The sequence below is a fragment of the Lontra canadensis genome, unplaced genomic scaffold (genome assembly GCF_010015895.1).
Source record: "Lontra canadensis isolate GAN:19392208 unplaced genomic scaffold, GSC_riverotter_1.0 scaffold5, whole genome shotgun sequence".
In the NCBI taxonomy this organism is placed as follows: domain Eukaryota; kingdom Metazoa; phylum Chordata; class Mammalia; order Carnivora; family Mustelidae; genus Lontra; species Lontra canadensis.
Window position 1 is genome coordinate 19,343,198 of NW_022630999.1, and position 14,425 is coordinate 19,357,622.

Here is a 14,425-nt window from a genome sequence, read left to right on the forward strand (position 1 = left end):
TCTGATATTGTCATGACTTGCTCTCCGCTCTACTTCTTGCAAGACTGAAAGGAAGGTGTTACCCAGCTAAGTTCTCATCTGGAGCTCAGTGTCCTCTTCCACAGCCATTTCTGTTGTTGTCAGAATTCAGTTCTTTGCAGCTGTGGGACCAAAATCCCCCATTTACTTGCTGGCTGTCAGCAGGGATACCCCTCAGCTTCCAGAGGTCACTCTCAGATCCTTGCTCCGTGCCCCCTCCCTCACAACAGTTCCCTGCCACCTCAAATCTCTTTGGCTTCTTATGTCACCAAATGGAGGAGGCTCTTCTTCTATAGGGCTTCATGAGATTAGATTGGGGCCACCCAGATAATGTCCCTGTCTTAAATTCCAATGATTAGTAAACTTTTTACATTTGCAAAATCCCTTTTGCAATGGAATATGACAGAATCATAAGAATAACATGGGAGAGAAGGGGAAATGGAGGTCATGGGGCCATCTCAGAATTGTGCCTCCTACACATCCCATGAAAAATGGGACAAATAACACCATGTTATTGAACATATGAGGAGTACAGAAGCAAGGATGGATGCCAGGGCCCAGATTTGGGTGACGAATTGAATGCCACGTCTTTTTGAGAACTGAGGTAGAAGATCACCTCCTGTCTCCTGACAGTGAGGATGAAGTTAGAGATTTCTTAGTGCCTCTTCCAGCTTATGCATGGCCCAGAACAAGTCCATACCAAAATGCAGCTCCATTTATATCCCTGTTAGTGGGAGGACATTCTTGTTGAGAATTCCTGAGGGAAAAGGGGAGAAACCCAAAGTTAGTATTCCATACCTTGAATAATTCAGGCAACCTTACGACAGAGATTCATCAAGAGTGGGAGCCTTTCTAAATTTGTGAAGACATCAGCTTTTACAATATTTTTAAAGAAACAAAGTTTTATTATTTTAACTTCACACATTACTTTGTTCTATGGCAACCACTTTTCAGAGCAAAGATTCTAGGGAACACGATTTTAGCACTATGTAAGAATCATGGATCTATTGGAGATACCAGTTTCTCAAAAATGGATGCTTCTGAAGTTTTTGAAATTGGTCTGTTAATTCATCAATAAATGATTCCTTATGCAATCATATTTTTGCTATTAATTAGCTCAAGAAATAATTTTCTTTATAGATAGCTTAAAGGAAAACATTACAAATTGCCTACTTATGGAGTTCCACGTTCACTCAGCAAATATTGAGACTGCATTAGGTTCTAGGGAATTATGAGGAAATCCAAACTATCTTGAACAATTTAATAATTTAGTGTAGTGGTAACAGTGAAAGAGAGCAGAACAAGGAGCGGGACTGAGGGAGGAAAGTAGAAGAGTTCAGAAAAATTAGAAAGGAGGGTGAGAAGCAACAGGCAGGCTTTTCAGAGGAGGAGTCACTCGGAGCTGGACTTTTAATTGTTAAATCCAGAGCCCATGCCCTGGCTTCAGACACTCTGATTGATCTATTCCTTGCCTCATGCTCCATACTCACAGCTAATTACCCTGAATACATGAAATCTACTCTTGCCTCAGAACCTTTGCACTTCCTGTTTCCTCTGTCGATAATGCTGCTCTTCCAGATTCTTCACACACCTAAATCATTCTCAACCTTCAACTCTCAGTTTAAAAATTACCCTCTCAGAGAGGTTTTTCCTCACTTCCCTGTCTACTGATCCCTTTCTTTCCTCTTCCTGAATCCTTGCCAAGCACCAGGTTTGTGGTGGAAGAAAGACAACAATACTAAAATGGCTGCCATGCTAATATCTCTATTTTACAGTTGAGTGTGCCAAAACTCAGAAAGGCTAAGTCACTTCTCCAAGGTCACACAGCCAACGGGAAAAGAAGTTGAGATTTAAACCCAGATAGGAAGATCTCACAGCCCGTAATTTTAGCCAGTATGTCCTAGGTTGCCTTCATGTTATAATCACTACAGGTATTCATTTAGAAAATCAGAAAAGAGAAGAATGTGGAAAAGAAAACCTGCAATTGAGCCACCTGGATAACTCCTGTAATATCTTAGTTTACATACTTTCAGACATTTAATCTTTGCCAAAGTTGTTTTCAAACAGGGCCATATGCCAACAGATATATAAAAAGATGCTCAGTGTCACTAATCATCAGGGAAATCCAAATTAGAACCACTACAAGATACTACCTTGTATGTGTCAGAATGGCTAGAATCAAAAAAAACATGAAATAATAAGTGTTGGTGAGGATATAGAAAAAACAGAATGTTCTTATGCTAGCGGTGAGAATGCAAACTGGTTCAGCCACTGTGGAAAATACTATGCTGGTTTTTCAAAAAATTAAAAATAGAGTTACTTTATGATCCAATAATTCTACTACTGGGTATTTATCCAAAGAAAACAAAAATACTAATTCAAAAAGGTGTGTGCACCCCTATGTTTGTTGCAAAATTATTTACAATAGCCAAGATATGGAAATAACCTAAATGCCCACTGATAGATAAATGGATAAAGAAGGTGTGGTTTATAGGGGTGTCTGGGTGGCTCAGTAGATTGAGCATCTGACTCTTGATTTTGGCTCAGGTCATGATCTCTGAGAGATCAAGCCCCATGGAACTTGCTTAAGGTTCTCTCTCTCCCTCTGCCCCTCCCCCCACTGCTTGTAATCTCTCTCTTTAAAAAAAAAAAAAGATATACAATCAAATATTACTCAGTCATAGAAAAGAATGAGATCTTGCCATCTGTGACATAGATAAACCTACAGGGTATTACGCTAAGTGAAGTCAGAGAAAGACAAATGCCATATGATGTCACTCAGATGTGTCTTCTAAAAAACAAAACAAATGAACAAATGAACAGCAGAAACAGACCCATAAGTACAGAGAATAAACTGATGGCTGCCAGAGGGGAGGGTGTAGGGCATGGGGGAAATGGGTGAAAGGGAGTGGGAGATACAGGCTTCCAATAGTTATGGAATGAATAAGTCACAGGGCTGAGAGGTACAGCATGGGGAATGTAGTCAGTAACACTGTAACAGCATTTTAGGGTGACAGATGGTAGCTACACTTGTGGTGAGACAGGATCACATATAGAGAAGTCAAATCACTATGGCGTTCACCTGAAACTAATGTAACATTGTGTATCAACTATACTTCAATTAAAAAAAAAAAAAGAACGTCAAATTTTTTAAAAATGGGGCCATATAGTCTGTTTTGTAACCTGTTTTTTTCCACCTAACAGCATACTGAAATCCCTTTCCATGTCATCCCTCATTTCTGAATAGTATTAGCTGTTTCTACCAGATGTCTACCCTGGCCCAGGTACCCGCCTAGGGCCATTATAGCTCATCCTTGCAAAGCTTTTAGGTTGTTCCTATTCTTGTCCCCATTTCATAAAGAGATGAAACTGAGGCTCAGAGATGCAAAATAACTTTTCTAAATCATATAGTCAATAAATGTCAGGGACAGAAGTAGGAGAGCTATACCATTTCTGAACTCTTAATAATTTTCTTCACTGTCCCAGAAAAAGCTGTGTTGTCCCTTCAGTGAAATGAATGGGGGGTGGGGTAAGAAGAGCAGCTTCTTCCTGCCTTCTGGGGCTACCCTGCCAGGCTAGTTGGGGATACATGGGAGGTGGGGTGTGAGCATGCTAGGAACTGGGTAGGTTGATAAAATACCTGGCAATGGAAGATTTTCAGCTGGTTATTCTAAGTAAAATATCTCCTTTCTATACGCCTTGTGCTGGAGCTAATCATTAATTAGAGCAGAAGTACCAATTGTTATTTTATCTCCCACTTGCTGATGGGTCGGAATCTATTTTTAAAAGCCCACAACATTCCAACCCTAGGACTTCAAACGCTGGATATGTTGGGCCACAGACAAGGACCCAGACTCATACCTGGTGCCCTGAGTCAGGGACCCAGGGCTTCAGAACCCATCTCACTTCTGAAAGAAGCTAGTGGTTCAGCAGATAGTAGGAACTCTAGGAAGGGGTTTGGATATAGGGAAACCATATGTCTTGGTATTATGGGCTAGCCAGCAGGCAGCTAGCTATAAAAAGAGAGTGGCTTCTTCTAAGAACTTAAGCCCAAAAATATATGTGGAGGAAGTCCCATTTTTAACATCAGTATGGTGCCAGATATTCCTTTGTGTCTAGGAACTGTGGGCAAGTGATGCTTGGGACCTGAGAAGGTAAACTCTGAAAGATGAGAGTGGTGGCCCTGGTCCAAGCTGGACCCACTTTGAGCACATTCAAATGATACTGTTGGAATTTGACGGATCTGAGTTCACATTCACGCTCCATCATCTACTTTGTGACCTTAAGTCAATTATTTCATCTCTCTGAACCTCAGTTTCCTCAAATGTCAAAAGGATGTAAGCCTATCTGGGCTGAAGAGAGCAATGGGGATTTAAAGAATGGATGCCAAGTGTCTTTTGCAGTACCCAGTTCAAAAGCCATACCCAGAGAACAATGGCTGTTGGGTGGCTACTACACTTGGGGCAAAGTGTAATTCTCGCTTGTTCACTTTCTTGTCCCATCTCCACACCACAGCACAGTCTATTCTTGTCGCTAAGAAATGCCTCTCTATTTCAGAATGTTCAAAGCCTGCCTACCCTGCACAGCTCTGCCAATCACCCCTCTTCCATGCTGCCTTTCCAGATTTTTTCCCCATTGTACGTGAATTTTCCCACCTCTGCTCGTCCTAAGCACTTGATCAGCAGTTCCCTGTGCTGTTCACCCCAGCCTGGGTCTCACAGCTCCTTCTGTGTCGGTCACATTCGTTCTACCGATTCCCTTGAGAAGAAACTTCTCAGTTTTCATCAGGCCTGGTAAATATCTAGTCCTCAATAAACATTGTGTAATTATTCATTTATTCGGTATATGTTCATTGAGCGCCTGCCTTATGTCAGGCACCATGATGCTAAGCACTGGGGATATAGCAGTGAATGATACAGATAAGACTCCTGGCATCTCTGAAGTTACATTTTAGTGGAGACAGATAATGAGTGACTAACAAATCCATAGAGATTATATATATATATAAACTTGGACCATGGTAAGTGCTATGAAGAAACCAGGTAAGGTGAGAGAGAAATGGGTGGCAGAGATAATCTGGATGGATGTGAGGAGGTGAGGTATGAACATAAACCTAATGCGTGGATGGAGGCATGTTTGGGACAATTTCAGTGAAGTGAGTTCCAGGCAGAGGGAACAGCAGTTGCAAATGTCCTGAGGTGGGAAGGAATTTGGTGTGTGGTAGGAACTGCAAGAAGGCCAATGAGCCTGGGGCATGGCGATGAAAGGAAAAACGGTACAAGATGAGGTTAGAGGTGATCCAGATCAGCTTGACCCCAGGAGGGCATTTGGATTTTCCTGCCTTAAGTGTGACAAATTTTAAGTGGGGTGGGAAACAATATGATCCTATTTATAGTTTTAAAAGAGTCTCTGGCTACTATGTGGACATGGATTGTACAAGGAGAAAAGCAGCATGTGAAATGTGAAGCATGAAATGTGACAGTGATATTTAGTGTCTAGAGTGGGATCTGTCGCTAAGGGGATGACTGGATGGGACGGACTAGACGTGGGGGGTGGGGGCGAGAGAAAGAGACAAGGTGGAAATGGCTCCCTGGTATTTGGTTTGAAGAGGATGGACGGTGATGCCATTTCCTGCAATGAAGAAGAGGGAGAAGAGTTAGTAATGTTGTATTTATTTGGGGCTTTTTGGTAGGAGTTCCTTAAGAATTTTGTTTTAGATATTTCAGGTTTTAAGGTGTCAAGGAGGCAGTTAGATAAACATGTTAGAGGTCAGGAGAGGGTCTGGAAATTAAAATTTGGGAGTTGTCAGCTTCTACAAATGAAGGACGTGAACTGAAGGAGGTCAGCTGGGGCAAGGTGGTCAACAGGGTTGGGAAGAAGGCTGAGGCCTGAGCTTTGGGCACAGAAAGAACTTGAGATTGGGTGGAAAGGAAGAACCAGCAAAATAGACTATGTAGGAATGACCCTAGGGCTCCTGAGTGGTTTAGTCAGTTAAGAGTCCAACTCTTGATTTTGGCTTAGATCATAATTTCAGGGTCATGAGATTGAGCCCCACATTGGGCTCTGTGCTGAACATGGAGCCTGCTTAAGATTCTCTTTTTACCTTCTCTCTCTGCCCCTTCCCCATGTTGTATACACATGCATGTGTGCACACATGTTCTCTCTCCCTCAGAAAAAAGAAAAAAGGAAGAAAAGAGCAATCTGCAAGATAGAAGGAGACAGGAGTGGAGGGGCCTAGAAGCTAAGAGGAAGGTTTCTACAAGAAATCATCAATATCACCATTATTACACGTGACATCTTGAGCCCTGCTGTGTCTCTGCTAAGTGCAAGACATGACTGACTCCCAGAATTCTTACCATCCATGAGATGGAAATCATTATCTCCACTTTCATGTGTGGAAGCTGATACTTAGAGAGGGACCAAATTAGTACCTGAACCCATCTACACCCATTCTTTTGCAAACTGTGCCCATGCCACACTTCTTTAGCCTATCTAAATGGAAAACAACAGGAACATAAGACAACTCTTCTCTGAAACCTTGCTCTGCAAGTGCTGCAAACTTGCTCAAACTTACAGAGTTGCTGCAAACTCTAGCTCACAGACTACTGGGGCTTTCCATAGAGCTTGTTGTCTAACCCCTAGCTTCCCACCCCTGGTACTCACCCCAGGAGTCCAGGGCCATCCCCCCGCCACAGTGCTGGATCACGGTGACCAGCAGCTGGGATAATTAAAATGAGTCACTCCTGCTGCACCACGGAAGTGCTGAGTGATTTGCAGCTGGTGAGAAATGGATGATTGGCCAACTAGACACAGTGTCTTAGATGAAGTGGCCTCATCAGTAAAATCGTTGCATGTGGCCAGAGCTATTTACCCTGGTCTGGGAACCTTGATGTGTCATCCCAAGTGAGCCTCTCTGTGAGCATGGCTCAGCTCAGTAATTAGCCAGGATGGACTTTTGTTTCTCCTAGTAATTTAGAGGCAGGCCATCTGAGTTTCTGCCTTCATGCCCATGTTTTCATTACTTATTAAAAATAGCCATTTGAAGCAGATGACAAAGGGATATAGGTTGCGCTTGGTGACCTCTTGAGCTCAGCTACTACTGTCCCTACTCCCTACTGTCCCCTTCCTCTTGGGGATGACAGGAAATGCTTTTGAAATAAAGAAGAATGTCCATATCCAACTCCTTTTTGGAGAGGTCCTATAGAGTAGGTTGATGGGATCAAAAGTTGATTGCTTTTTAATAACTTTCTACTCCCCATATCCCAAGGATCTGCTTTCCTGAATGTTCCTGATGATGATGTCAGCTCCCTCACCTTAGGCAGGTCATTGCTCCTCACACCATCTGCATTACCTCCATCCTCAAATGCTTACCCTGGGCCAGGCACTGTGCTACATGCTCCATTTATATTTTCCTTTTTAATTATTGAAAATGCCTTGAGTACTATTACTTAATTTTGTAAAGCAACAAGCACAAAGAGATATAGTGACTTGTCCAAAGTCACAGAACCAGTAAGTAATGAGGCAGGACTCCATCCTGCTTTGTCTGAGCCCTGGGTCCTTTCTCTTGACCAGTGCCCTCTATTTTCTCCTTGAGGATAGCACAAAATTATCAAATGAATCATTCTAATATTTTACTGGGTGTTTATATGGAGGTGCTAATAACTACAGAGATGTCGAGATATTTCTTGACTACTGTAGCACATTAACTTAAACCAAATGGCCAGAAGACATGAACAGACACTTCTCCAATGAAGACATACAAATGTCTAGCAGACACATGAAAAAATGTTCATCATCATTAGCCATCAGGGAAATTCAAATCAAAGCCATACTAGATACCACCTTACACCAGTTAGAATGGCAAAAATTAACAAAACAAGAAACAACAAATGTTGGAAAGGATGTGGAGAAAGGGGAACCCTCTTACACTGTTGGTGGGAATGCAAGTTGGGTCAGCCACTTTGGAAAACAGTGTGGAAATTCCTCAAAAAATTAAAAAGAGAGCTACCCTATGACCCAGTCTTTGCACTACTGGGTATTTACCCCAAAGATATAGACGTAGTGAAAAGAAGGGCCATATGTACCCCAATGTTCATAGCAGCAATGGCCACAATAGCCAAACTGTGGAAAGAGTCAAGATGCCCTTCAACAGACGAATGGATATATACACATATACAATATATACAATGGAATATTACTCAGCCATCAGAAAGGATAAATAACCAACTTTTGTATCAACTTGGACAGGACTGGAGGAGATTATGCTGAGTGAAATAAGTCAAGCAGAGAAAGTCAATTATCAGATGGTTTCACTTACTTGTGTAATATAAGGAATAGCATGGAGGACATTAAGATAAGGAAGAGAAAATTGAGGGGGGAAATCGGGGGGAGATACGAACCATGAGAGACTGTGGTCTTCAAGAAACAAACTGAGGGTTTTAGAGGGGGGTGGGGGCTGGGTTAGCCCAGTAATGGGCCTTAAGGAGGGCACATATTGCATGGAGCGCTGGGTGTTATATGTAAACAATGAATCTTGGAACACTACTTCAAAAATAATGATGTATTGTATGGTGACTAACATTACACAATTAAAAAAAAAAAGTCTCTGACATTCATAGTAGGACTGAGGGCAGGAGGCAGAAAAACATGGCCCACAGGCCAAAACCAGCCTGCCATGTGTTTTTATAATCAAAGTTTTATTAAAATCCAGCCATGTGTGTGTGTTTACATGTTGTCTGTGGCTGCTTTCACACCACAACAACAGAGATGAGTAGTACATAAGGCCCTCAAAGCCTGAAATATTTACTACCTGGACTTCTACACAAAAAGTTTGCCTACCCCTCATCTAGAGCAACAAATCCAAGCTGAGAGATTGGAAACAATTAAAGGCCTACAGCAAATCCTAATTCATGATCAGGACAGGAAATACCTGTCAGAACCAGAAAATGATCCAATCAGGGCCTAGCTATTCTCTATTAGCGTCATCTTTAATAATATAGTGTCTTATTAACAAAAGGAAAAAAAAAAAACATCATTTGCAAAAAGAGATAGCTTATGGCCAGCATCAAGTACATGTCAGAATCCATTCGCTCACTAGGCATGAACTATCATTTGAACATTGTCATCTCTCATAGCTCCTGCTTCCATGGATCACCAAACCCTGCCACTTTGATCTCTTCATCTCTTCAGCCAGCCCGTCCCTCCAAATTTCTGTGCACTGTTTTATCAAGTTCAACCCAGCATCATTTCTGTTGATCAATAATACCATGAGTAATAATCATAGCAACACCTTAAAAAAATCATTACAGCAGTGTAGTTAGAACTGTACTAGGAGGATGACTATAGTGTGATTGGGGAGTTTACAGAAGAGATAATACCCCACTACCTCCTCCATTTACCTCTATCTACTGAGCCTCTCCTACCCCCACACCAATTCTGCTTGGCAGTCTCCTACTTACACTCCAAAATCTAGCACAATTTTCTCCTCGTCTGGTAACTCTCCCTGACACCTGCCAGCAGAGTAATTATCAAACCTTCCAATGTCCCCTTAGTGCTACTTTCTTACTTGTCACATAATTGAGATAGTACTGTAATTACCATTTATGACATTAACATGAGATGGTGATGATGGCTCTACTGAGGGCCTACTATGCTCCAAACACCATGTGAAGCACTTTGCAGAGAATCAGGGCATCAAACTCTAAAGCTTGTGTTTTAATCACTAGGCCACACTGCCCTCCCATCTTCTCCATGGAAGGCAGAGACTGTGGTGTACTCACTCCTATCTTTCTTATGCCTAATAGTGCCTGCCATACAAACAGGATGAATGGATAAATAGTATGGTACACGTTTCTAAAGATTCCTATCCACTGGTCATTCAAACATTAACCTAGGTTCTGCTGTGAAGAGATTTTATAGATGTAATTTGAAGTCCCAAATCCGTTGACTTCAAGGTACAGAGATTTTCTCCAAGTGGGCCTGACCCCAACAAATGAGCCCTTTAGAAACGAAGAAGGGCACATGATGTGAACACTGGGTGTTATACTCAACTGATGAATTGTTGAACACTGAATCTGAAACTAATCATGTACTATGTATTGGCTGATTGAATTTAAATTTAAAAAAATAAGAAACAGAGTTTTCTCTAGTGAGTGGAAGTCAGAGAGGTTCAAGGAAAGAGTTTGCCACACTATTATTGGCTTGAAGATGGAGGAGACATGTGATGCAGAACACAGGCAACCTCTAGAAGCTGAAAGCAGCTCCTGGCTGACAGCCAGTAAGGAGAAAATACCCTTGGTCCCATGATCACAGGGAGGTGACTCCTGCAAACAACCAGTAAGCTTGAATAACCAAGCTCTAGATGAGAATGACAGCCCCAGTCAACACCCTGATTTCAGCCTGGTGAGAGCCTTAGCAGAATCTAGATACTCTTGATCCAGACTATTGATCTACAGAACTATGAGACAATGAGTGCTGTTAGAAGCTGCTAAGTTTGTGGTGATTTGTTATCCAGTGACAGAAAACAAAAACAAAGAGGTTTCCAATTCTGTGGAGATGCTGGTGGTCAGACTGCTTTCTGTAGCTTCTAAATGTTCCACTGAGCTTTACAAGAAATGAGTGTTGGTTGTGATAACATGGGTGGAAGAAGTCCGTGCCCATCTAGAAATCAATCAGAATCTGGTGAGGGAAGTAATAATGTTCTACAGTGGGTAGAGTGTTGGCCTAGAAATAGGAAGTCCTGATTCCTAGGCCCAGATTTGCCAGTGCCTCACTCTGTGACCTTGGATGAGTCACCTTGTCTCATAACTGTAGATCTTTCATCTGCAAGATGGAGCTAGTCATCCCTCTCCCATCCATTTCACAGGACTGCAAATATAAGATCAATAAGATAAACAGTCCAACAAGTCATAGAAGTTGTGACCAATTCTGGATTCCTTAATCACATAGGTACTTTGGGGAAGAGTTTTGCCAAGTTATAAGACTAATAAAATTCAGGTGACTAGGCATCCCTCCAAGGGCCAGATCAAAGCTGTTCCTTCCCTACTAAGGAATTTAACCTATAGCTCCCAACCAGAATTCCCACAAAAATAATGCCTCATGTTTCAATAGCACTTCTCAAAGGGCTTTTGCCACTACCATTTTAATTCCAATAGCTTGTATCAGTTGAAGGAAAAGAATCAACTAAGCCTAGTACTAAAAGTTTCGGTTTCTCACCATGACATAGGGTTAATCTCACCCATTCATTACACAGAGAAGACAACAGAGGCTCAACTGGGCAGGCAACTTGCCAAGGTTATGGGACTGGTCAGTGAAAGAGCAAAGACACTCATTCCCAGTCACAACCGCTATTAATTCCAGTTCCCTACCTGTGGTAGGAAACTGGGGAAATGCAGAGTTCTTGGATAGAGGGTCCAGCTTTGCCTGTGCCAGGTCTGAAATGAAGACGGACATAGTCTTACACTCAAGCTCCTACCATGTGGGTCAAATGCAATGAAGCATTGGAATCATGTCATTTTGAGGAGCCTCTTCCCCTCACCCTCTAGTTATTCCATGGATGACACTTACTATTAAACAATAGACTCCTTCCTTGGTGTCTTTATTAAGTAAGTGGGCATGTGGGGAATAGTGTGTAGGATAAGCTGCTCTCAACACCTAGCGGATAAATACTGATTAAACGATAACAGGGAAGAAGGAGCTATTGGCCTGGAACTTTCTTGGGAGGGCTTTGAGTTTCCCTAGATGATCCCCAACTTAGGATACCTTAGCTAGGTCTCTCAGTTGAGTCATGTTGGAAAAGGAGGTAGCTATCCTAAACACTTGGTTTGGGGCTATGACTCCAGGCATCCTGGGTTAAATGCAAGTTTGGATTCTCCTGGCCCTAAAAAATATGCCCAGTCTCTAGAATCCAGCGTGAATAGAACTGACAGGTTATGAGAGAGGTGACAGTCATGCATTCACTTGTTATTGAGGCCCACTCTGTGCTCGGTGCTGTAAGATTTTTTACTTTTGTGGAGCTTATGATCCAGGGGAACAACAAACCGTCAACAGTCACACAAATTGAGATCAGACTTCAACTGCAATGTGAGCTACATGGGGCTCTGAGATTCTTAAGTCTGAATGCTAAAAATGTACTGGGTAGGGTGAGGTCTGAAGGATGAACAGGGCTGATGCAATGATCAGGGGGAATGATGGCATGTGATAAGGGTGTGAGCCTTTTGAGTAGGAAAGACGAAACAAATCCCAATGTGACCAGAGTACAGAAAGCATATTGTGGAGACACTGGAGAGCAGGGCAGGGACCAGATCCCATATGGCCTTGAGAGTCACCAATGAGTTTGAATTTTATTCCAAGTGTAAAGGGGTTTCATGGATTTTACACAAAGAAGCAACATGATATAATTAATGTTTTTATAACGATCACTCAGGCTGATTAGGCAAAGGAATGAGAGGACAAGGAGCTATATGGAGGGAAGTCTATTTGAGATGCTACTGTGGTCACTCAGACTTAGGAAAAGAGCAGCATCTTCATCACAGCCCCGAAACACTGCTATTTACCACCTCCTAAGGCAAAAAGAGCACTGGATTAGTTATCAGAAGACTGGGGTGATTTTGAGTACAGATGTATACAAGTCTTGGGGTATGGGGAGAATAGTTTTGCCTTTATAGGTCTCATTTTGTTTGACTGCCCAATGGAAGCCATGCAGCCTGGTCTACCTACTTGTGATTTTAAATCACAGAAATTCAGAGATGGGAAAGATGGGAGGAGTATGAGAGAAGGCTGGCTCCTTGTGATGTCTGATCCTTCCTCTAAGTAGACTTACGTCCCTAGCACTTTGTACCCAGGGGGACTAAGAGTGGGCACCAAATATAGCATCTCTGTAAATGTTCTACTACTTGAACATCTTCAGAAATGGAGAAACTCACTCTCACCCTCAGGACAGCCAACTCATTGTTGCACCACCCTACCCATCAAATACCCACTTCTTTGTTTTTAGTGTTTGTTTTCCTGAAACTTCTGCCAAATGCTCCTAAATCAGGTTTCCTGGTAGCAGCCTCATGTCATTCCTTCAGCAAACACCTCTCTCTTCTGGTCTCCTCTTCCCGCAGCTATTCTTCCCATAACACAGCTCTGCTCCACTCTCCCATTCTCCTTCCTTTGAACAAATTTCCTTTTATTTCCCATTTAATGTGAAGCATCTAAGACATTATTTTCCATAGAGCAAGCAATAACAAATATTTGTTGAACTTTTGAAGTGATTATTGCCTGCCTAGAATGGAAAGGAGCCTCTAAGAAATGGAAACAAAGTGGAACACACAGGAACATGGTAATAACACAGAAAAGGTTGACCAGAAGGTTGAGAACAGTGTGGAATAATCAAGCAAGCTAGTAGGCCTGGGTTCTGTTCCTAGGTCAATGTGATCTGAGACTCGAGGTTCTTTTTCCGTAAAACTTATGGGGTGGATTGCTGATTTCTTTCTTTGGTTGTTAAGTATAAGGTTTTAGTTAAGCACTGTCACCTACTGAAGGCTCTGAGCTTGAGGCTGTCAAGGCACATGTTAGAAAGGATGTAAAGTTACAGTAGCTCCAGGATAACACTTCCTTAACAAAGTGAGCCAGATGGAAAGAGAAACAGAATGCAAATAACTTTATCACTATATGATTTGGTATAATCCAATGCCCCGTGTGTCAACCACATCGAATCACCCCATATGACATTGACATAATTTTGTAATATCTTTGGGAAAATGTTCTAGAATTGGCACTCTCCTAGCCAAATCTGAAAGAACCCAGTAGAACTCTTGACTGGTCCTATTTCTCTTCATTGTTGGGCATAAAGAGGAAAATCGGACTCTAAGAAGATCAGGATCAATTTCTTACCTCCTTTATCACTGTGACAGTTTCCACTTTGATCCAGTTCAAAATATTCTTTGTCTTTTTTTTCAGCCAAACTCTTTCTCTGTGGTAGAAGGGGGCACTGTGCCTACCCTCAACAGTGACATTCCCCCAAAGTGGCTACAGTACAACTGTTCTCATTCTGTCTCCAATCCATTCCCCCTTCCCTTCCTTCTAGTCCATCATTTTTATGACCTTTGATGACCAAAAGAACAAAATGAGAAGGCAGTCTGGAAACATTTCTGAACATGATCAAATGTGTGCATCATGTGTTTAAATGCATTTGCACTCATATATGTGTGCACAAACATTTGGTGTGTATGTAACTGCATTTAAAAGGATAGTTGTACATGTGTGTGATTTTGTGGACAAGTATTGACATATCTGTCTTTGTTGGCACACGTATTGGAGTATATGCATGTGTGAAAGTAGTGTGAATATATGCCTATGGGGTTTTAACACCCCTGAAGAATAGCAACCCCATAGGTCTTTATCTGTTTTAAGAAACAAAATG

General features: G+C 42.0%; 1 protein-coding gene across 2 annotated transcripts in view; it reads left to right on the top strand.

Annotated features, from left to right (window-relative positions):
- The window catches only part of GRIA1 (glutamate ionotropic receptor AMPA type subunit 1), a 302,360-nt gene that overhangs the window by 242,166 nt on the left and 45,769 nt on the right, over positions 1 to 14,425 (top strand). The window lies entirely within an intron of this gene.